The sequence below is a fragment of the Macaca fascicularis genome, chromosome 17 (assembly GCF_037993035.2).
Source record: "Macaca fascicularis isolate 582-1 chromosome 17, T2T-MFA8v1.1".
NCBI classification, from domain to species: Eukaryota; Metazoa; Chordata; class Mammalia; order Primates; family Cercopithecidae; genus Macaca; species Macaca fascicularis.
Window position 1 is genome coordinate 7576864 of NC_088391.1, and position 24057 is coordinate 7600920.

Sequence of the window (24057 nt, forward strand, 5' to 3'; positions counted from 1 at the left end):
GTCTGGGTAGGCAACTCTGGCAGCAGAGTTATGGCAATAATGAAGGGGGGTAAAACAGAAAGTTACTGCAATGATCAAGATGACTGGTAATGAGAGCCTGAACTAAGGTAATCACTATGAACAGTCAAGGAGGAATGGTTTTGAGCAACATTTTAGTATATAAGTTTTAAAAGAGAGAAAGAAGCAAGAGGGTAAGAAAAGGTGTTAGCATACCATAACCAGCATAGGCATATCAAAGAAAAGAGAATTATAAGGGAACTTTCTTCATATTTCCCATCAAAATATACCTATATTCCCTACAATTCAAAAGTAGTTTCTCATAAATATAAGAATTTCCCGGTATCTCCAAAAGCCAAAATTTAATAATCCATTTACTATTTTACTCTATAAACTGTACTGTTGAGAAATAAAATGTCTTTCAATTTATAACAAATGTCCATCATCAGCAGGAGCTGCAGCCTCAGGCCCTAACCTTCTGCTTTGAAAAACTGGGGCACTGTGCTAAACAATCTACAAAGCTTCTTCCAGCTCATTCCAGCACATCACTTAGGGGCAGGAGCGGGTAAGGGTCTCAGCACTGTTTAAAAAAAAAAAAAGACATGATCAACACCTACAGCCCACATCTGGCTGAAACATCAAAGTCCAATTACCTAAAGAAAAACAGTGCAGCTAGAAAAAGGTTGAGACCTAGGCCACTAAAATTAGAAGTGAAAAAACAAGAACACAGGACAAGGACAGAATATTAGGATTTTTATTAAACAAAAGGGGATGAGACCGAAGTCACAAAATCATACACAGTCTAAATTAAACAGGGATTAACTCACGGGGTCAATTTTGACATATAAAGGGAATAGATTTGGAGATGGAATTATAATAGCTAACATTTATTTAGAACTTACTTGATACCAGGCACAGTATCAACTGAGATGGAGAATTAACAGATTTAATCCTCAAGATAACCCTGAGTTGGATACTATTCTCACATTCCTCCCCACTTTTCAGATGAGGAAACTGAGAGTAAGGCCCAAGACCTAAAGCTAGTAAGGGATGGAAACATATTCAAATCAGGCAGTCTGATTCCAGAGCTATAATTTTAAAGCATATACTGTACCTAGTACTTAAAGTATAGTAAATATGAGCAGGCCACACAGACCGAAATATATACATACCTATACATACACAGTACATACATACACATACATGTACATATACACATACATATGTTTACATAAACAAGTGTATGACAGATCCAAGGGAAAGTTACGCTCTATTGTTAACTTTCCAGAAGAAAACATATATTGCTATCTACATGGGGGCCAAAATGCTAGATGGACCTCATTTCTTAGTTGCACAAAAAATTTGCCACAATTTTGTATTTTCATTTTTAATTTTTACTGTTATAAAATGGAGGCTTCAAAATTGACACTACTTTTTATATCCATAAAATTCAAATAATTATATGCTTCTGTGTTCAGATATCAAAATCAATTTGAATGAACATAAAACTGAATAGCATCTCAAATTCTGAGTTGCCCATCAGTCTCTCTCAAAGCTGCTTGGAAAACATTCACTTATATTTGTCATGGGACACAAAATTTGTACAGTGCTTTGAATGCAACCTTTGTATATAAAAGGGTCTATACAGAAATGTTTTAACCAAGCTTGAAGCTTTTCTCCTAGGGCTTTAAGATACAGAAATCAAAAGGTGCCTTTGTTTACTCATTGGGACAACACTGTCTTCTAAGGCGACTGACCACCACTTTGTAAATTAGTGCCTCAAGATCTGGAATCCCACTTGGTTTTTCTTGCCAACGGCTCTAGGTGATCTGAATAATTTGGGATATAACTGCCTTTATCTTTATCTACTAGCATCCTCATTGCAATCTGAACTTATGATTCTAGCAAAAGAAATTCACTTATGTTACAGAAAATATACGTATGTTCTAACCAGGTAAAGGTCAATTAGCGATCCATATTTACAAAGCTGTAATTAGGAAGTAAGTTAGGGATAGACAATGTAAAGTAAAAAACAAGCAACAACAAAGGTATTTTGTAAGAACAGAAGAGCACCTGTACTTTGGCAACTCTTTTACTTTCCTCCAGATTATTTTAATGGAAGGGAAGAATTTCAAAGGCACCCCAAAAAGGCAAATATTCAGGAACTTTCTCTCACATCAAACTTTTACACTTTGGATCTCAAACTTAAGAAACATACATCTAAATATTTAAACTTGTGGGTCTTGGCTAACAATGGCAGCAAATATCACGCAGAGAGTATTACGCCAATCCTGAAAATCTTTTGGTTGCTGTTTCCATGGAAACAGCCTAGATGAAGAAAACCTAAGAGTAAAGAATAATACATTTTTAAAAACCACTTTATCTTGTTTTCCCCTCTCAGTTAACCAGCATGGCACATAACAGGCACATCAGCTATGTACCAGAAAATTCATGACTCATTCAACAAATATGCGTTGGTTATCTGCTGCATGCCAGGCACTGCATCGGAGGATAGGGTTACTTTGGAGAGCTCACAGAGCTTAGTCTACTACAAAGACATTTCCCAGCCAATGACACAAAATGATCCCATTCTTTGGTCATATTAGGTTTCTGAAATCCAGTGTACATTTTACACTCACATCACATTTCAGTTGGGACTAGCCACATTTCAAACCCAATGTCAACAAAAGGCTAGTGTCTTGTTTTGGACAACATGGGTACAGATATTCCAATGGGGATGAAAAGCATGCATATCAGGAGTTAAGTTGTTTCCTCAAAGAATATAAAATCTAACCACTATACAAGCAAAACATATATGGTACAGAAACATAACTGTAGAATTAGTAAGTAAAGACATCAGTAGGAAGCATTAATATATAAGATACTGGGTGAGCAACTGTGTGTAGAATTCTTTCAGCTGCAAATGATGGAAAACCCGACTGAAAGTGGCTTAAGTAAAAAATAAGATAGGTGTGACTGACTCGGGGCTCTCTGCCAACCCTGCTTCCTCTAGATTGGGTTCATTCTCAGGCTTCATGTGGCAGCTAGTTCCCAGCAGTTTTAGGGGCACAGTGCTAGACCCCATGTTCTGCTTCCACAATATTGCCAACAAATGCCCCAGAATTACATCTTCCTATTTCTAATGGCTGGCTTGGTCATCGGCTATGCTGAACCAATCACGGTAGCCAGGGACATGTGACGCTTTAATGGGCCAGACCTGGGTCACTTCTGCAACAAGGCCTCAAGTCACCTCCCCAGAATCACACAGACTAAATAAAGTGGCTTAACACTGATAAGCCTGATGTATGGCTTATCTTCCTTTAAGCATATTACTTGACTGCTTCAGTTGATACTCAAACAATCTGGAAGAGTCTTATAAAGTCCATTTCCAGTGATTGATTCCTTCACAGCTCAATTTATTCACTATTACTACATGCTGGACACTATACTAATTGCTTTACAAGCAGTATTTCATTTAATCTTTCCAACAAACCCTATGAAGTAGTTAACATCACCATTACCAGTTTATAGATGAGAAAAATGGGGATCCAACGGATTAAAAACAACTAGGCTATCAGTGATTGGAATGGGATTCAAACTCTGGTTCATCTAATTCCAAAGTCCACATTCAGCAGTACCTGAAATTAAGAAAGTCTTACTGTTCCCTCCCTCTTCCCCGTCATTAAAGAAAAAACAAGAAAGGCATTATATAAGCAACATGTGATGCAATTCCACAGAAGCCACATGATTTATATCACTCTGTCTGCAGACATTGCTGAGTAAACTGACGACAGCCCCAAAGAAAGACAACCGCGTTAATAAACTAGAATGATACTTCTCTACATTCTAACTCCTCAAATAAGGCTATGATTTGGTGTAATTGACAGTATAGTTAAGTTCTCAAAAATTCTCAGCCACAAGCTCATAAATATCATTGAAGCAAAGAGGAACAAAATAAAGTCTGTAAAATAATATATCATGCAAGGACAATGAAAAGTTCTATTATTAACATTTTCCCAAAATATTTAAAGAATTTTTATTTTTAGAGACAGGGTCTCAGTTCTGTAATGTAGGGTGGAGTGTAGTGCTATAATCACAGCTCACTGTAGTCTTGAACTCCTGGGCTCAAGCGATCCTCCCACCTCAGCTTCCCGAGTAGCTAGGATTATAGGCGTGTTGAACCATTGCACCTGACCTTCCCAACAATTTACTATGAACATTTTCAAACACACTGAAAAGTTCAACATTTTCAGGGTAAACACTTATATTTTACAAGTCTACCATTAAGATTTAACTATATGTGCTTTGTCACATATCTCCTCATCTTTCCCTATTTTGTCACTTCATGATCTTCAAAGTAAATGCAGAAGTCAGCACACTTCTAAATATGACAGAATGCATATCAACTGAAGTTCCCTATTTGTTTACATTTGGCTTTTGAGGTAGAATTTAAACATACAAAAAAAGTGTGCAAAACTTTTTTTTTTAAAGACTGCATTTCGCCATGTTGCCCAGGACTCAAGCAATCATCCTACCTCAGCCTCCCAAGTAGCTGGGACTATAGGCATGTACCACCACACCAAGTAAAATGTGCAAATCTTAAGTCTATATTAATTAAGCTTTTGATAAATACATACAACTATGGAACCCAAATCCCTATTAAGAGAATAGAATAATCACTCCAGGTTTTTTTATGCCCTTCCCAGCCAATCTCAACCCCCATTATCTCTAGAGCCAACCCCTGGTCTGATGTTCTTTCCATCATAGATTAGTTTTGACTATTCTAGAGTATCACCTAAATGGGAACATAGAGTATGTACTCTTTTGCATACAGCTTCTCTTACTCAGCATGTTTTTGAGATTTACCTACGCTGTGGTATATATCAGTAGTCTGCTTCTTTCCACTGCTTGGCAGTATCTCACTGTACCGTGTCCCTTATTGAAGGACAACTGTGCTGTTTCCAGTTCCTGGGGATTATCAACAAGAACTTCTATGAACATACGTTTTCATTTCTCTTGGGTAAATACCTAAGAGTAGAAGGGTTGAGTCCCAGGGAAAGTAGATGCTTTGTTTTGTAAGTAACCACCATACCTTTTCCAAAGTGGTTGTACCATTTGACTTCCCTAACAAGAATGTATAAGCTTTGGTTGCTCCATATCCTTTGTCAACATTTGATGCTGTCTTTTTAATTTCAGCCATTGTGTTATGTGTGATCAATTAATATTTTAATTACTTTTGAGTTGAATCTATTTGTAAGATACAGCACAAAAATAATTGAGGTACATAAGATATAAGGCAATATTAACAGAAATTATAATATAAATTTTATATATAACTTTAAACTTTTTTCTACTTTCAAGAAGTCACATGATTTAAACTACACTTTCATTCAGTGTCTCATGAAATCATTACGCTGTCAAATGTTAGCACTGTTGCTTAGAAACTGGTATCAAAACACTAACTTTTCTTTCTGTTTATCTTTTACTGCTTAATAACACCAACAATTTATGGCTCACTTAACCTACAATTTAGATCAATAATATAAATTGAAAGATATTTGTTAAAAAAGAACGCTGTCAATGTCTTCCTTTAAAATCTAATTCCCATTTGCTAGACTAAAAGATTTAGTCACCTTTTCTAACATAATTCCATCTTGGAACTATGCCCTTTAATTAAGTTCTGGGGGACCAAGAATATCATCTGATGCCACTCCTTAAAATAAAAACAAAAACACACCTTGGTACAATTGCACATTCTGAATTAGCTTGTAAAAGCAGCACAACTGTCCTAGAAACAGGCAAATCACTCTTGGATATGTTATATTTTTCAATACAGTATGCTTATGTAATCGATGCCATTATAGAACTCAGTAGGTGACAGTCCAAATCAGTAAACAGATATCTACTGATGACAAAGAAATAGTAACAACAGCCACCTAGGGAAGTCACTAGCGGTGCCTGAAAAGATAAACAGTTTCATGGTCAGATCCCATTTTTTATGCAGTCTCTTACCTGTCAAGGGGCAGACAATCCGTACACAGTTATTGTTGACTTTTCTTCTACACAAATGTCAACAACGGGGCACAAAATTTTAAGAAACGCTTTCTGACTACCTTAATGTCATTGCACCTTACAATGACAAACTTCAAATTGGTGGAAAAAAAATGACTATTATGTATTCTACCAAAAAGGAGACGTCCAACTGCCATTTTAACACATACCTATCTTATTCATACCACTCTGCAATGCACCAATTTGTTTTGCTGTTTTTCTGAAACGTTTTCCTTCCTTAAAAAAGGCCGGGCGCGGTGGCTCACACCTGTAATTCCAGCACTTTGGGAGGCCGAGGCCGGCGGATTACGAGGTCAGGAGATCGAGACCATCCTGCCTAACACTGTGAAACCCCGTCTCTACTAAAAATACAAAAAATTAACTGGGCATGGTGGCGGGCGCCTGTAGTCCCAGCTACTCGGGAGGCTAAGGCAGGAGAATGGCGTGAACCCCAAAGGCAGAGCTTGCAGTGAGCCGAGATCGCGCCACTGCAGTCCAGCCTCGGTGACAAAGCGAGACTCCGTCTCAAAAAAAAAAAAAAAAAGAAAATATGTTAAAAAAAAAAAAATTCACAGTATAAAATGAACCATACTTTTTCCATGCTATACTATGGCACCCTCTCAGATGAGGAGAGCAAGCATGGCCAACAGATCCACACACTGGGCAGAGTCAGCAGTGCACTCCGTGCAAATGGCTCCTCAGCTATCGAGCACCCTATGGGTGATCAAAGAAACAGAGGGCAAAGAATAAGAATAAGGAGGGATTTAGTGGAAGTCCTTTGACACTCCAAAGAGCATCACGAATTTCATCCACCGTAAGTTTCACTGTAGATCAGACGCATGCCCAACAAGTAGAAATAGGAGCAAGAGCAAACTATGGAGATAATGGTAGAAGAGATTACACACTTTTTTCTTCCTCTTATCTGTTTTTCCAGATTTTCTATGAATATCTATTACCAAATGTTCTACCATTTAATTATTTTATAATATAAAAAGTAAAAAATTCTACTATTCCACAAATTAAACTTAAAAAAGAAAGAAATCAATCTACGGCTCAAAGAGTTGAAACAAAGATGTTAGTCTTTTTTTGTTGCAACCCCTTTTCTTATGCTTGCTCCTAAACTGCCATGTCCTATGGAATTGCATTATTATTAAGTTATTTCTACTTAATTTTTTTTCTTGCCCTGTCTTTTGGTGCTCACCTACTGATTTAATGGGGGAAAAACAGACCTTTTCTGAAGAAAACGACAAACAAAATGAATACACAGAACCACGTAGGTAAATATCTCACTAGATAAGGATTACAAGAAGGGTTTGATAAAATCAGAGTTCTTGCTGATAGCCCATTACAGAAGTCAGGGTAATTATATGCTTTTTCCGGGTCCAGTCTCTACAACAAAGAACCAGTTACTCTTTAACCCCCTTACCCTTCCAAACATTTCACCAGATAAGCTTGAAGACCACTAACCAAAATTAAACACTGAAGAAGTTGAAGCAGTATATAAAGAATGTAACTACTCCTTTCTCTAGGTTTAATAGAGAGATGAATGGCAGACAGGCTAACAGACGGACGGGTGGACACAGATAGATAATGCAAGCAACAAACAGGCTTTTCCCTTTCAGCCTTTAAAACTGAAACCAGGGTTTCTATAAAATCATTCAACTGCATTAAAACAAAACAATTCCACTGAGTTTCCATCGAAAAATCATCTCATTATGAGTCCAAGAACATGACTGTGGCCATTTACTCTTGGAACCTATCTCTTCATTGGCCAGTTATGTGGCATAAACTAAAACGATCTTTAAAGTCCTCAGCATGAAGAGAGAAAACAATTATGATTCCATCAAAACTTTAACTTTTCATATAACCCTAGTACAGTAAAGAGTAAGACAGCTTTTAGATCAAAGAAGTCTGGTTTCCAATCACAGGTAACCATATTATCTTGTCCAAATTGTATATTACCTCTGAAACTTTCTGAGCTCCAGTCCTTAAATGCAAAATATCGACCTTACAGGGTTACTATGACAATTAACTGCTGAATGAAACTTAAAGTTCCTAGCTCAGAGATAAGCCACAGAGCAGTGACGCAAATGGCAGTTACTACAATGATTAATATTGGCAGTTGCACAATTCTGTCCACTTGTATTTCACATAAAGAAAAGCAATGTAACACTGAAAATATTAAAACTTTCTAGGGCGATACTCATAAATTACTGAAAACAATTTACCTTTTTTCCCCTCTAGATCTAACATCATATTCTAATTGAACTCAAGGAAAAGACCACCTTTCCCACACCCCCTTTTAAGAAGAACAAAATGGATGCACCTGACAATCCTCAAAACGAAAGCTATTCTAAGAGTGTCCACTACAAATATTAAAATTGTAAAGGGACGATCTGCAGACTTGATGAAAAAATGCACAAAGACATTTCCAATTAGCAAACAGATATGTTAAACAAATAATTTTAAATTAAGCACAACTTGTACTACAAAATTCCCCAATAATCAAGCTTTTTAGCAGAATTAGTGTACCAATTATGTTTTATTCCATGGTTGTGCTCTATTTGCTAGATCAAAGCCACCTAGTAAATATCCTATTTTAAGTTATCATGAAGATGCCCAGAATAATTTTTATTGTGTTCAGCATTGCCCTGAAAAAGGATTAAGCAACAGAGTCATGATTTATAGCGGGGGGGGGGGAAGGAAAGCTCAAAACAAAGGCTCAAATAATCATTTTGTCCATAATCATATCCAACAAAGAAAACCTCTGTTTTCCTTAAGGTTACGTTAATTAAGGTGGGATCAGCAAACAAAAGGTGATCAAGTTAAATTTCAAAAAAAAATTAGCAAAGTAAAACAAATTTTGCACTATTTTAAATCAAGGTACAGAACAGTATGAGTTTTTAAATAGCTATGTATTAATATATACATACACACATGAGTTTATATACATAAAACATGCCTGGAAGGATATACAAAAAAACTAATAGCAGTCAACTCTAGGTGAACCAGGTAGTTGGGGTGAAGAGCTCAGCTCAGGCTTGTTTTTCATGAAGTATCTATCTGAACACATACACTTTCATGTGTATGGAAGTATATTTATGGCAGGAGCAAGGGAGCATGCACAAAAAGAAATAAAGTAGCAATTAGAAAGCAGTCAAGACTGGTTCTTATATACATGATTAAAAAGCAAAGTACAGAAACAAGATCTTTACATCAAAAATAAGAACAATTTTATGGAGCACTAAAAATGAAGTTGCATGCCCAAGACAATGCTTTTTCTTTACTGCTTCATTTCTGTTTCAAAAGTAAATAAGTAAAACATAAACCTAAATATTAAGTATACTTATCTGCAAAGTTATTTCCTATCATAAAAATGGGAGAAATGTAAGTTATTGCTACATTTAAGAATCTTTTTGCAAGACACATTGTTTACACATATTCAATTCAAGCTTACTGAAATGTCCAGTGTTGTAACACATTTCTAAGAATCAGTTTAACATTCAGCTGTAATCACACCAGCACAGAAACAGACAAATTTGTGTTTTCTTGTATTTACTTCCTCTACTGCTAAAGGAAATCTACTATGGCATTCCTAGTTTCTAAAAACGCACCCCAACGTCAACTGATGAGTCATGGGTCACACTTCAAGTTCTTATGTACCAAAGAAAGCAGGGCACTAAAGTCTTACACATAAATTTTAAAGACTGTCTAATAAGCTCGGTTACAAACCAAGAGTTCTTTATAAGGTAACATAGATGACAGTTTTTAAAGCAGGCGTGAAAAACTTCAAAATAAAACTGCAAATTCCACAAAGATTGACAGAATGATTTACTCTTTGTCAGATTCCTAATAACTGGTAGTGTTTTGTTTTTCTTAATTCAGAACATACAAACAAAGTACTGTTGAAATACTGACAGGTACAAACTCAAGTTTGTAAAAACTCAACAAACTCCCAGCTTTCTGAAAGTCCAAATTATCTGAGAAATAATTTTCTATATGCCTTGTTTTGACTCTTAGTTATTTCCAGTTTTCGCTATTTAACCATTTCACTGACTGGGAAACCTCCAGGAGAGGGTACAAAAGGGCAGGAAGCAAAGATGACACTGTTTGATTCCTTTGGGCATTATTAGTTCAATTTCCCTGGTGAAGAGACAAATAGCTAAAAGGAAACCTGGAGACCAGCTGTAGATTCTAGTAACCAGCATAACAGACCATTGAGATCTAATCACATCATCTGATTTTCCTCCTAGCATTCGTCATTATCCTTTCTATTAATTGCTTAACTATTTACTGTTGTTTCTCTTCCTGCCCCACAGCACGTAAACTCCATGAGAATAGAGATCCCACCTGTCTTGCTCATTGCTATAGTCTCACCATGTAGAACAGTGCCAGGCACCTAACAGGCATTCGATAAACACCCAGTGGGAAAGGAAGACATATATGTATTCAGTTATCTTAGGACCTGCAGTCATGAAAAGGCTAAAATTTGTGTTTACTTGAAATTACTCTTTACTCATAACTTCTAATAAATTTTTATTCTGCCTTGTCACAAGACTCTAAGCTTTTATCATCTAAATACATTATCAAAATAGAGTAATTGTACTGAAATTATAATCTAACTAGACTAGATTTCTGAGAACAAGAACTTCTATAATTCACTTTTCTATCCCAAACATCTAGAATGGTAGACAACACAGAATAGGCATTCAAATATTTGTTGAAAAAAGTATTTTAAAAGAATTATAACTGGTGGAATTCGTAATGTTTATTCTCTATGCATAGTTTATGATTTCCTGCATTTTCTACATTAAGCATGTATTAATTTAAAAAATATACAGTGTGATTTTAAAAAACAAAATCACATGTATCCCTTATATCTTCATGTAGTTCATAATGTATGCAATAAGGTAAATCAAACAGATGTGCTGCTTAATCCCCAAGAGTAACCAAACAGAAAAACATTCTTTAAAATTGAGATATTGCTAATTTTTAAATTAAATTTAAAATATTACTTTTAAGAATATTAAGCTTTACTGTCCAGAAAGATATCCTTCCATAAATCCTAGTGTAATAAGATTGAGTACTCTTATTAAACATCAGTCAACTGATGTTTGAGTTTTTTTTTTTTTGGTTGGGGGACAAAGTCTTGCTCTGTCACCCAGGCTGGAGTGCAGTGGTAAAATCTTGGCTTACTGCAACCTCTGCCTCCCAGGTTCAAGCGATTCTCCTGCCTCAGCCTCCAGACTTGCTGGCACTACAGATGTGTACCACCACGCCCAGCTAATTTTTGTACCGGAGTTTTGCCATTTTGATCAGGCTGGTCTTGAACTCCTGGCCTCATGTAATCCACCTGCCTCAGCCTCCCAAAGTTCTGGGATTACAGGCATGAGCCACTGCGGCTGGCCTGTTTTTTATTAACAGAACCATTTTCTTTTCAAAGGTTCAAATAACCAACAGAGTGATTTTTATTTTTTACTTTTTTTAAGAGACAGAGTCTCACTCTGTCGCCCAGGCTGGAGTAGAATGGCACGATCTTGGCTCACTGCAATCTCTGCCTCCTGGATTTAAGCAGTTCTCCTGCCTCAGCTTCCCAAGTAGCTGGAACTACAGGCATGCATCACCATGCCCAACTAATTTTTGTATTTTCTAGTAGAGACAGAGTTTCATTATATGTTGGCCAGGCTGGTCTCAAGCTCCTGACCTCAGGTGATCTGCCCGCCTTGGCCTCCCAAAGTGCAGGAATTACAGGCATGAGCCACCACGCCTGGCCCAGAGTGATTCTTTTTGAAGACAAAGAATGTTATATTATAAACAAACAACTTAAGAACTACATAATGGTTTGCTTTCCTCCAGCACCAACTTTCAGGTGAACCCAAACTGTAGAAAAAGAAAATATAGTCACTATCACATTTAGAAAGACTAAAATCATGCAGAGCAACTGTGTTACAGGTAATATTTTTATAGGAAAAAAAAGTTAATACAACATAAATTAGTTGAAAGTTGACTGATGTTTAATAAGAGTACTCAAGATTTTACCATCCTTCTACATTCTGCAAAATGGATTCATTAAGTTTTTGATCCTTTCAAAAAATAGGTACTATACCATTGAAAAAAATCCAGACTCTCAAAATAAATCCTGAATGGTTCCTTAATGTTATTATACTCCATTAAACATAGAAGAGAAATTCAAATGTGCTAACAAATGTACTACATATACTTGGAAAAAGAATAGGTCAGTGTCCCAAAATAGAATTATGTCTATTTTTAGCAAAATCTGAAACTAGTCTATTGAAGTATCAATTAATACATCTCATCTACAATAAAAGCACAAAGCCTAAAATTGAGAAATTCATGAGATTAATAAATATTTCAGGTGGGAACTAATTGCTAGAGACACTTTTGAAATCTATTAAATAGCCTTCACAGAGCGGTCTTAAAAGGTCATGCACAGCTACTACTGATCAAATGCATGACATATTTAGTAGCAGAGGCACAGGACACAACAACATGCACCGCGATACCTGGCCTCTCCCCACCAATTTTTTGTTTTGTTTTGTTTTGTTTTTTTTGAGACAGAGTCTTGCTCTGTCTCCCCGGTTGGAGTGCAGTGGCGCGATCTCCACTCACTGCAAGCTCCGCCTCCCGGGTTCACGCCATTCTCCTGCCTCAGCCTCCCTAGAAGCTGGGACTACAGGCGCCCGCCACCACGCCCGGCTAATTTTTTTTGTATTTTCAGTAGAGACGGGGTTTCACCGTGTTCGCCTGGATGGTCTGGATCTCCTGACCTCGTGATCCGCCCGCCTCGGCCTCCCAAAGTGCTGGGATTACAGGCGTGAGCCACCGCGCCCGGCCCTCCCCACCAATTTTATATTTCAGCTTCAGCTAAACCCAGACTACCGACTGTTTCCAAATTGGTATCTTGCAACTATAAGAAATAAAAACAACAGAGAAATTCACACTAGAATATACGATGAAGCTGAGAACTGTATTCTAGCCCAATAACTGACATAAATCCCCCAATTTAAAATTATTCCATATATTTCAGACCTTTCCCTCTCTTTGCTATAAGCAGGGTCTCAGCAATACATACAGAATATTTTGTTTGGAACCTTATCTCACACCATATACAAAATTACCTCCAAATGGACTAAAAACCTAAATATAAAACTTGAAACTATAAAACTCCTAGAAGAAAACATATGGGAAAAGCTTCATGACACTGGATTTGGCAAGGATTTCTTGGATACGACACTAAAAGCACAGGCAAAAATAGACAAATGGGACTACATTAAAATTAAAAACTTTTGCACATCAAAGGACACATCAACAGAATGAAAAGGAGAAAATATTTGCAAATCATATCCGATAAGGGGTTAATATCCAGAATATGTGAGGAACTCCTACATCTCAACAACAGTAAGAATAAAAAAATGGGTCAAGAACGTGAACTGACATTTCTCCAAAAATGATACAGAAATGGCCAACGAGCACATAAGAAGTTCAACATCACTAATCCCAGAAAAACGCAAATCGAAACCACGAGATATCACCTCATACCCATTAATATGGCTACTATTAGAAAAGCGCAAGTGTTGGTGAGAACATCGAGCATGTACAGAAACTGGAATCCTTTTGCACTGATGGTGAGATTGTAAAACAGTGCAACCGCAATGAAATGAAAAACAGTAGGAGGTTCCTCAAAAAGTTCGACTACCATATAATCTAATAATCCCACTTCTGGGTATACATCCAAAAGATTTCAAAGCAGGGTCTCAAAGAGACATCTGTACACTCATGCTTATGGCAGCACTATGCCCAAGGAAATTCTGTCACATGCTACAACATGGATGAACCCTGAGATCATCATCCTGCATGAAATAAGCAAGTCACACAAAAAAAGACATATACTGTATGATTTCATTTACATGTGGTATCTAAAGTACTCAAATTCTAGAAAGTGGAAGAGTGGTTACCAGGGGCTGGGGAGAGGAGGAAATGGGAACTTGTTTAATGGGTACAGAGCTTCAGTTTCATAAGATGAAAAAGTTTTGGAGATCTGTTGCACTGTAATGTGAATATATTTAACAGTGTACACTTAAAAATAGTTAAGATAGTAAATTTTATGTGTTTGCCACAATAAAGAGAAAAAGCTGAAGCAACGTAAAATATTATTCTGTTAAATATTCATTATTTTGGTAGAATTTCTTTTACTTCAACCACTGAAAATTCAGCATCCAAACTGAGATATACTGTTAAGTGCAAACCATTTCACCAGATTTCAGTACTTAATATGGGAAAACAGAATGTCAAATCACATTAATAATTTTATATTGATGACATAATATATTTTGAACATACTGCTTTAAAATATTGAATTTAAAAAATGTTACGCTTTAAGAACAATAATTAGAGGGGAATGTGGGGTCAATGGGACTGTGTTTGTTTTATAAGGTTAAAGATTGGGGCATATTTGTAGGTTGGTGTAAAAAAGAAAGCAGGGAGAAAGAGATTAAACATAGAAAAGAAGGGAGCTAACTGATGAAGCCACACCTGAAGGAGACTTGAAGAGATAACAAGCACATGTGGAAAAACAGATCTGAGACTTAAGTAGGTAACATTTGGAAAGGGAGAGACAGAAAAATTCTAGAGAAATCACAGATCATCTCATTTCCTCCATGAAATAAAACAGATTATCTGCAGACTATATAGAAGAGGTGGAGTTGGATAAAAGCGTTTGTAATGATGAGATTTCGGGATAAATCATGAGCGATGAAGAACAAAACCCTCATTGGGGTTAACAAGACCCATATGATCAGGCCATGGCCTACCTCCCTGGCCTCAGCCGCTGCCACGGTCCCAGCTCGCTCTCATCCACCTCCTCCCCCTCCCTCAAAGTGCCATCCATCGCTGACTGCCTCCTCTGAGGGTTTACCTGTGTAATACCCACTCAGCCAGATATCTGTTTAAGGACAACTTCCTCGGGAAGTCTTCAGTGATACCCCACTCGGCAGAGACTACGGCAGTTCCCCTTCTCATAACCCAGACAACACCCTGTGCCAGCACCATCCAACAGAAAGATCACGTGAGCCACATGTGTCATTTCAGATGTGCCAGTAGCTACGTTTAAAAAATAAAAAGAAACAAGTGAATGAATTACTATTTTGAGACAGGGCCTCTCTCTTGTTGCCCAGGCTGGAGTACAGTGGCACAATCACAGCTCACTGCAGCCACAACCTCCTGGGCTCAGGTGATCCTCCCACCTTAGCCTCCCCAGTAGCTGGGGTCACAGGCACATGCTACCACACCTGGTTAATTTTTTGTAGAGACAGGTTTCGCCATGTTGCCCAGGCTAGGCTCAAAATCCTAGGCTTGAGTGATTCTGTTGCCTTGGCCTCCCAAAGTGAGTCACCATGCCTGGTCGAATTATTTTTAGTATTTTATTTAACCCAATATATCCAGAATATTATCTTGAATTGCCTCTAGATTGTAAACTCCATGAGGATACCACAGCTTTCTTAGCTCAGTGTCAGAGCACTCAGTAGGGACTAAACATTTACAAATTGACTGAGGGGTATGGGGGCAGGGGGTTGAGGGGCATTTCCCTGCATTGAGGACCAGCCATTTAATGGGTGATACCAAAGCAATGTGGAGACAGAAGCAGAGTTAATCTGAACAGGGGCGTTATCTGGCAGGTACAGCACAAAAGACAAGTTCAAGAGAGGCAAAGGTGCCAGTGGGAAGTATATTCCAGGTGTTTAACCATGGGCTTCCTAACTGGATAGAGACGCTCTGCAAGGCCAAAAGGTGTCCCTGCAGCAGGGAGGGGAGGGTAAGGTGGAACAGAAGGACTGGCACACTGTTGCTGTGAGGGGGAGGGGGCACTCTAATAGAAAGTGTGGGTATTGAGAGAGCTGGAAAGACAGGAGAAGAGACTGAGGTCCAACTACAGGATATGTAAGTTTAAGCTTTCTAACATGGAAAGTTTAGGGAAATGACAAGGTGCCAAATGAATGTTAAGATACATTGGAAGCAGGCTGGGCGTGGTGGCTCATGCCTGTAATCCCAGCACTCTGGGAGGCTGAGATGGGCAAATCACCTGAGGTAAAGAGTTCGACACCAGGCCAACATGATGAAACACCATCTCTACTAAAAATACAAAAATTATCCGGGTGTGGTGGCAGGTTCTTGTAATCCCAGCTACTCAGGAGGCTGAGGCAGGAGAATCGCTTGAACCTGGGAGGTGGAGGTTGCCGTGAGCTGAGATTGCGCCACTGCACTCCAGCCTGGGTGATAGAGCGAGACTCTGTCTCAAAAACAAAAAACAAAAAACAAAAAACAAAAAACAAAAAAACAGTGGAAGCAAAGGTCACTCGGCTACAAATGATTAACTCCTCGAATGAAAATGTCTTTTAAGAATTTAAATTCTACAAGGGCAGAGACAATCTTTTATGTGCCATCCAAGCTCAGCACTTCTTAGGTACTTGTTAAATACAACTAAACTGAAAGTCAAAGTTCAAATGTTAAAAATCACATAGAAGTAAAACTGCCTTTGCAAAAATTATATCAGTGAAAAAACTATAGCAGTGGGGAGATCTTAGCCAATTCTCCTCTTGCCTTTAGCTTTCAAGCTGCCCTTAATTATTCCTGGGCTAAAACCAAGCTAATTTTGGGAGACATTTCGTTTATAGTTTAAATGGTAACAGCCCGTCCCCAAAATTCAACCGCCTTTGTAAAGCTAATGAGGGACCACCAAACTAGGCAACTGAGGAACCTGAATTCAGCTAAGGTGTAGACATAAACAACTGCCAGCCACTATTCCAGAGGTCACAGGATATGCAACATTCCCAATTACTCCTGCAGATAACGTCACTACTGGAGAACCTAAGATTGGCCTTTTGAGATATCTGTTCAGGTTTTTTGGTTGGACCCACTGACCACTCCGGTGGCCTCACCCAGAAGCCACTCAGAGCATAAGAGGACCATTTCCCACACCGCTATGATTGTGCCCCCAACCAATCAGCAGCAAGCACCCACTGACTAGCCACCCCCACCCCTTCCCCTAGACTACCTTTGAAAATAGCCCCCAAATGCTCAGGTAGGCTGATTTGGGTAATAATAAAATTCCAGTCTTCTGTTTAGCAAGATCTATGTGTGCAAAAACTCTTTATTGCAATGCCTCCACCTTGATAAATTGGCTCTATCCAGGCAGTAGGCAGGAAGAACCCACTGGGCAGCTACAGAAGAAAAAGCCACAATACTGAAATAAGATTTAAGTAAAGGTCTCCAATTTATGTGTTCAGTAATTATTTATTGGTCTAAATGATAAGGGTTCTCACAAACAATTAAGTCTTTAAGATTAACAGCCGAAATCCCAATAGGGAAGGGGGTGGCAGGTATAAATATTTTCCAGACTTACCTTACTTTTTATCTCTAAAACAAACTAATAGCCAAACAGAGCCTTGGAAACTGAGAGGAAATAAAAACACACTCAAAAGTGTTTTTTATGTTCTCTTATTCAACACAATAGTCATCAATACAAAATACTTCTATGTCCAAATGTGGGTTTTCCCCCACACCTGATACACAAAGCAGTGGACACCAGTGGGGTGTCCTCTAATTCAATTCAGTTCTGACACTATCTACCTGGAGATAGCCTCAGATCTCAAAGCTGAGGGCTCCGTCTCCAAGACTGCTCCCCTCTCCACCAGACACGTCGCAAGTGCAGGCCTCAGGAAATTCTGACTGGCCTCAATTTGGGGTTCCCATAACCCCTCTTTGGGTTTAATTGACTTGCTAGAGCAGTTCACAGAACTCAAGGATACACTTACTTAGGTTACCAGTTTATTACAAAAGATATTACGAAGGATACAGATGAGATACCCAGGGCGAGGTATGGGAAGGGGTGCGGAGCATCCATGCCCTCCCGGGGCGTGTTACCCTCCGGGAACCTCCGCGTGATCAGCTATCCAGAAGCTCTCTGAACCCTGTCCTCTTGGGCCTTTTATGAAGACTTCATAACATAGGTATGAAAATCATTGGCCATTGGTGATCAGCTTCCCCTTCAGCTCCTCTGCCCTCCCTGGAGGTTGGTGGTGGGGCTGACAGTCCTAACCCTCTACTCCAGTCTTTCCAGTGACCAGGGCCCATCTTGAAGCTACCTAGGGGCTGCCAGCCATTTAGTCAACACATCAGCATACAAAGACACTTAGCACTTTGCAGATTCCAAGGAATTTGAGAGTTGTATGCCAGAAAACAGGGATAAAGACCAAACATATATTTCACAACATCACAGAAGCTTTACTATAGCCAAACACATCTTATTTTACATAAGATATAGGCCCTCGAAACTTGGCTATCAACACTTTTTACACTGGCCCCTATTACATACTTTAGAGCAATCTGTTATTTAAAATAATTCTAAGATTACTTTTCAAGAAAAAAAAAAGTAAACCCTCATTTGTTTTACATATGAAGGTGGTATGCTTTTAAAGTGGACACACAATAATTGTTTTATAGAATGTTACTTGTCTATTGCCTATTTTCTATTCCTCATTTCTCCTGCTCAGCCTATTTTTTAAGAAAAAATAATTTTTCCCTGCATAATTTCTCCACTGAGGGAAAGTGACTGTCAAATTTATCATTCCTCAATCTCCAGGCTGGAAAGATTAAATATATAAGCTATGCTTGCATCCTATCCTTCACAACACTTCTGTTCCTATCTTTCCAGCTATCTTCATCAAGACTTCAGAGGCTCTGCCCTGGTGTTTTACAAATAACCAAGAGAGGACAAATTTATGACGTGGCTATTGTCAGTTTACTTCTGAACACAGCTGTATCTCTATAAAATAGTTTAATCATAAGCCATCAATGTTACAGTTCCTGTATCTTCCCATAAGAACATGAAACACTTCAAGCTTCCTCACTGGATCAATTCTCTTTCGCTTTTCCTCTGACCAATGACTGTTTCAAAGATTTGGAGAAGTCTGTGAGCCAAGCCAGATCAAAGCCAATCTGTATCCAATTTGTTCATTAACACATGCTGTCAACAAAAAGAGTCACACTCTGTAACATATTTGAAGAGATTTATTCTGAGCCAAATATGAGTGACCATGGCCCGTGACACAGATCTCAGGAGGTCCTAAGAACACGTGCCCCAGGTGGTGGGGGTGCAGCTTGGTTTTACACATTTTAGGGAGGCAGGAGATGTCAATCAAAAAATTTTAAGAAATACATTGGTTTGGTCCAGAAAGGTGGGACAATTGCAGGGCGTGGGGATGGGGTGGGGGGAGTTGGGGGGAGTGGCATTCCAAGCTATAGGTAAATTTAAATTATTTTCTGGTTGACAATTGGTTGAGTTTGTTTAAAGCCCTGAGATCAACAGAAAGGAATGTCTGGGTTAAGACAAAGGATTGTGGAGACCCAAGTTCTTACTTTCAGAGGAAGCCTTCAGGTAGTAGGCTTCAATAGGCTGTAGTAAAATATTTCTTACCGGACTTAAAGTCTATGTTAATGTTAACGTCAGAAAGGCATAACAAGTCATGTCCGAACCCCACTTCCCAATCATGGCCTGAAACTGTCTCTCAGGTTAAATTTTAAAAGACCCCTGGCTGAGGAGGAAGTCCATTCAGATGGCTGGGGAGAAGGGGGAGCTTAGAATTTTATTTTTGGTTTACAATACATTAATATTTGCTTAAGTACTTAGGGATTCTGCAGTTAGCAAAATAGATAGGATCCTAGCTCTAGGAAGCATACATTCTAAAGGATAGAACCTATAACACCTGCTTTTTTAAAAGCATACCAACTAGAGGACAATTTATTATTGTAACGTCATGAGCACTTGCTTGTTAAAAAATTCCTTTTTTTTTTTTTTTTGAGACAGAGTCTAGCTCTGTCACCCAGGCTGGAACATAGTGGCACGATCTCGGCTTACTGCAACCTCCAGCTCCTGGGTTCAAGCGATTTCTCCCGCCTCAGCCTCCTGACTAGCTGGAATTACAGGCACCTGCCACCACGCCCAGCTAATTTTTGTATTTTTAGTAGAGACGGGGTTTCACTGTATTGGCCAGGCTGGTCTCGAACTCCTGACCTCGTGATCCGCCCGTGATCCGCCCACCTCGGCCTCCCAAAGTGCTAGAATTACAAGCGTGAGCCACTGCAGCTGGTCAAAAAATTCTTCTTAATAACTTCTCAGAAGGCTAATACACAAAATAGCCACCTTTACTGAATCCAACCAAACAAAATAACTTATTAACCACAGATTTTCCTACTGCTTTGTATTTTCTGAGGAAAAGAAACACATGCCAGGAAAGCTAAAAGGGATGTGTTTTGTAAAACTCTCAGGCCCTCCAACAGGCTCAATTTAGGTAGGCCTGCCCCAGTCTTCAAATTCTACATGCACAATACATATATATAACTTTTTCAACCAACACTGCTTCCTAAACAGAGGAGAACCTATGAAATGAGACCTGTGATTCTTTTTTAAAAACCTAGAAGCATTTGGATAGAGGAAGGTGGGCCTGTGAACTATGGCCCTGTAAGCAGGAGGGGAAGTTAAATAGTTCTTCATAATACAATTTAAAGATATTTGAATTTTGGGGTGGCAGTCAGAAAGGAAAGAAAGAAGAGGGGGAGAAGGCCGAAGAGCCAACCAGATTACAAGAGCCTGGAGTCCTTCTTTCTTTGATGGTGGCCAAAATGTATTTTAAGGACAGAAATGCCTAATATTCAATGTCAACACTTCTGACATTGCTCCACTGTGAACCCCTTCACCCTCCCCTTCCTCTAAATCGCCTATAAAGCTTACCACACCCATAAAGGCTTTCTGTGAACTCTTTTTTTTTCTTTTCTATTCTTTTCTAGCTCCTGTGAGACACAACTATCCAACAACTGCATCATGGATCTCTCAACCATCCATTTAGCACCTCCTTAGATTGGTCCAAAACTGAACTTATCTCCCCTTCCACACCTCTACCATCAATTGTTTTTAACTGCTTCTTCTCATATCCTCCAACATTCCACTAGCTCATTAACGTCATCATCTATGCACTTGGAATGTGCTAGGTACCCTGCCAAAGGCATTACATGTGTAATTTCTCAAACCCTATTGAACAGGTATGACAATCATTTCCCAAATATTAGGAAATCAAAGTTCTGTCAGGATAGTAATTCTAAGGGTAAGTAATAGAATTAGAATTTGACCCGTTTTAATTCCACAGCCAGCTTACCCAGTACATGTCAATCAATGCCTGAAATCAAACAACCCAGGATTCATCCTTCCCCTCCCTTAAGCCTATCTAGTCACTTACCTGGTCCAGCCTCCTAGTCATACGCGTTAAATGCCATGTCGTTTCTCCTTCCACTGCCAGCACACTAGCATTTACTAAGTCCTTACTATGTGGCAATCACTATTCTAAGTAATATACATGTTTTTTCAAGTTCTATCCCCCAAACTCTGAGATGAAAAACCTAAGGAACAAAGAGGTTTCAGTGTATGACAGAGCTTGATTCCACCCCAGGTAATCTGAATAGAGAATCCCTGAGCACTTAACCCCTCCATTATAACAGCCTCCAACTTAGTCTCAATACCGCCCATCTGGAAGCCCACCATCCTCCAGATGCTGCAGATATCTTTCTGGAACGCGAATGTTATCATGACATTCTCCTGCTTAAAATTAGCAGCTCAGTATCACTGACTGGATAAAGTCCAAATTTCTTAATCTGGTATACAAAATCCTTCATTTTTCTGTTCAAGTCAATTCAGTAAATATTTTAGTGACCAATGTAAGCAAGAAAAGGTGCCAAGTGCTCTGAAATGAATACCATACATGTCCCTGACTACTACTTCCACCTTGGACACTGGGTCCTTCGGCCAGACAAGCCCATATGCAAAGCTCATAATACAACAGCCCAAAGATACATGCATTTATTTTTAAGTGGCCTGCGTGCTCCGTGCCTACAATGTACGATATCCCAAATCAATCTGAAGGCTAGGTGCCTACGTAACACCTATTCTTACAGGTCTCCAGGCAGAAATGCTCCCTAAGTTCAAATTACTTCACGGTAACTAGCGGGATAAAAGCATGGATCAATTTCCAAATGAGAAAACTTCTGGGCAAGAACTAACCCCTGCCATCAATGGCTGGCATGCAGTAGGTACTTTATCAGTGGCTAAATGAATAAATAATGAAAAAATGTCAAAGCTGATGAGAAGACGAGAGAAACAAGATATATGGAGAATGTAACACACAAGTGGGCCGAATTAAAAGTAATGTTATTCTACTTTGGTTCTCATTTGGCCTACTTTTACCCCATGGGAAAACTCACATGTGGGACTTGGACAAGCTTAAAAAGCCAAAACTTTGTTATTCATGGCTCAACAAAGCTTTGACAAGCCAAAAAGGATACCAGATTCCCGCTTCCTTCTTTACCTGCCAAAGTCCATTTTCTAAAGAGGTGTGGGGGTGGGAATCAAATCTAGCAAAGTAAATAAAATTGATCTACTGAGATCCAACTTCATCAGTGCTGCATCGAAGTACATGCAAAAGAAATATCAAAATCTGTCCTGGGAAGAAGGCCAATTTACAAGTAAGTACTATTGCCGCAAGAATGTGAAATTCTTAAAGGCAGTTCCAATAAGCTGGAGCTCACAAGTGTTCCTCCTCCTGCACCGCCACCGCTCTTCACTCAACTTTGTTTCTGATTTCTGTGATTTTAAAAAGGATAATAAATACAGCAAAGTCCATGCATAAGTGTACTTTAGCTCCTGGCACAAACGAACGTCTGGATTCATAAACTCAACGTAAACTGAAATACTAGAAGAAACACTACATGAGTCAAAAGTCCTTGTTTAAAACGTGGCATAAAGCTTTGAAAAGCGAGTGATGTATTTCCTGAACGATGCTTTGTGTGCAACTGGTTCCAAATCAAGATTCGCATTTTTAAATTACCCACTGGAATATGTCAAATCTATCTCCCACCCTCTCCAGCCTAAAGAGAAAGGTGAGAATTCACAGGCAACAGGCTAGGGCGGAGGGAACGATCTCTCCCTATCCCTTTGCAGAGGAACAAAATCCGACAAAGGCAGCTAGTGCCACTCGCATTGCCGACACCACACACACACACACAGGAAATTTAAACACTCACCCCACCTCTCCCTTCCCTTAAGAAGCAAACGACGCCAAGATCTGCACCGCGGTGGCCGGAACCAGCAAATGCTAACAGCCGGAGGCCGCCCGCCTCCAGGGCTCCTACAGGCGGCGGGCACCGGGCGCCGACTCTCCCTCCCCGACCAGCCCCACACCGGAGTCCACGCCAGCCCCGCAGCCCGGGCGAGCAAAGACAGCCGCGGACGACCAAAGCTCCGGGGCGAGCAGCGGCGCCGCTCCGGCCGCCTCCCGGGGCGCGGCGCTCCTCCACACCCAGCCGACGCCCGCACCTGAGGCGGCTGCCCGCAGCCGGGGAGAGGGCGCGCAGCGAGGCGGGCAGGGCAAAGTTACTCACTGGGAAAGCGCGGCTGCCCGGGCCGCGCACGGCCACCAGCTCCCGCTCTCCGCGGCCCGCTGAGGGAGCGGAGAGCCTGCCCGGCTCCGCTCCGCCGAGAATTGCCGCCGCCGCCACCGCGGATTTCCTGGCAAGAAGCAAACTCCGGCCAAGACTTCACTTCTCAACCGCCCCTGCTGCCTTCCCGGGGGCCAGCGCTAAGGCCGAGCGGCCCAACCCGCAGCCGGGCCAATCGGAGGTAGCACAGGGCGGGAGGTGGGCGGACCAGAGGGCGGCTCCACCTATCCGAGAGCTCGGGAGGCGGGCCAGAATTGGCCCGTCACTCCTGGGTTAGAGTGAGACCACTCCGCCCTCGCCGCCCGCCTCCCCCACCCGCCCCGGGCTGTCCCCGCCGCCCGCCTGATTCCCCTGCGGAAGCCCCGGGGGCTAGGTGCCTGTGCGCACCCCGGGCCGCTGCCAGGAGTGGCACTGCTCGGGAAGGAGTGAACATCCAGAGGAATCGCGGGG

At 40.1% G+C, this 24057-nt stretch overlaps 1 protein-coding gene across 2 annotated transcripts in view; it reads right to left on the minus strand.

Moving 5' to 3' along the window:
* LNX2 (ligand of numb-protein X 2) overlaps positions 1-23736 on the minus strand; it is a 76367-nt gene extending 52631 nt beyond the window's left edge. For both annotated transcript variants that reach the window (XM_065533112.2, XM_045377409.3), the window contains exon 1: positions 23551-23736. The gene's annotated coding sequence lies outside the window, so the exon portion shown is untranslated. The remainder of the gene's footprint in view (positions 1-23550) is intronic.
* Positions 23737-24057: the final 321 nt, after the last annotated feature.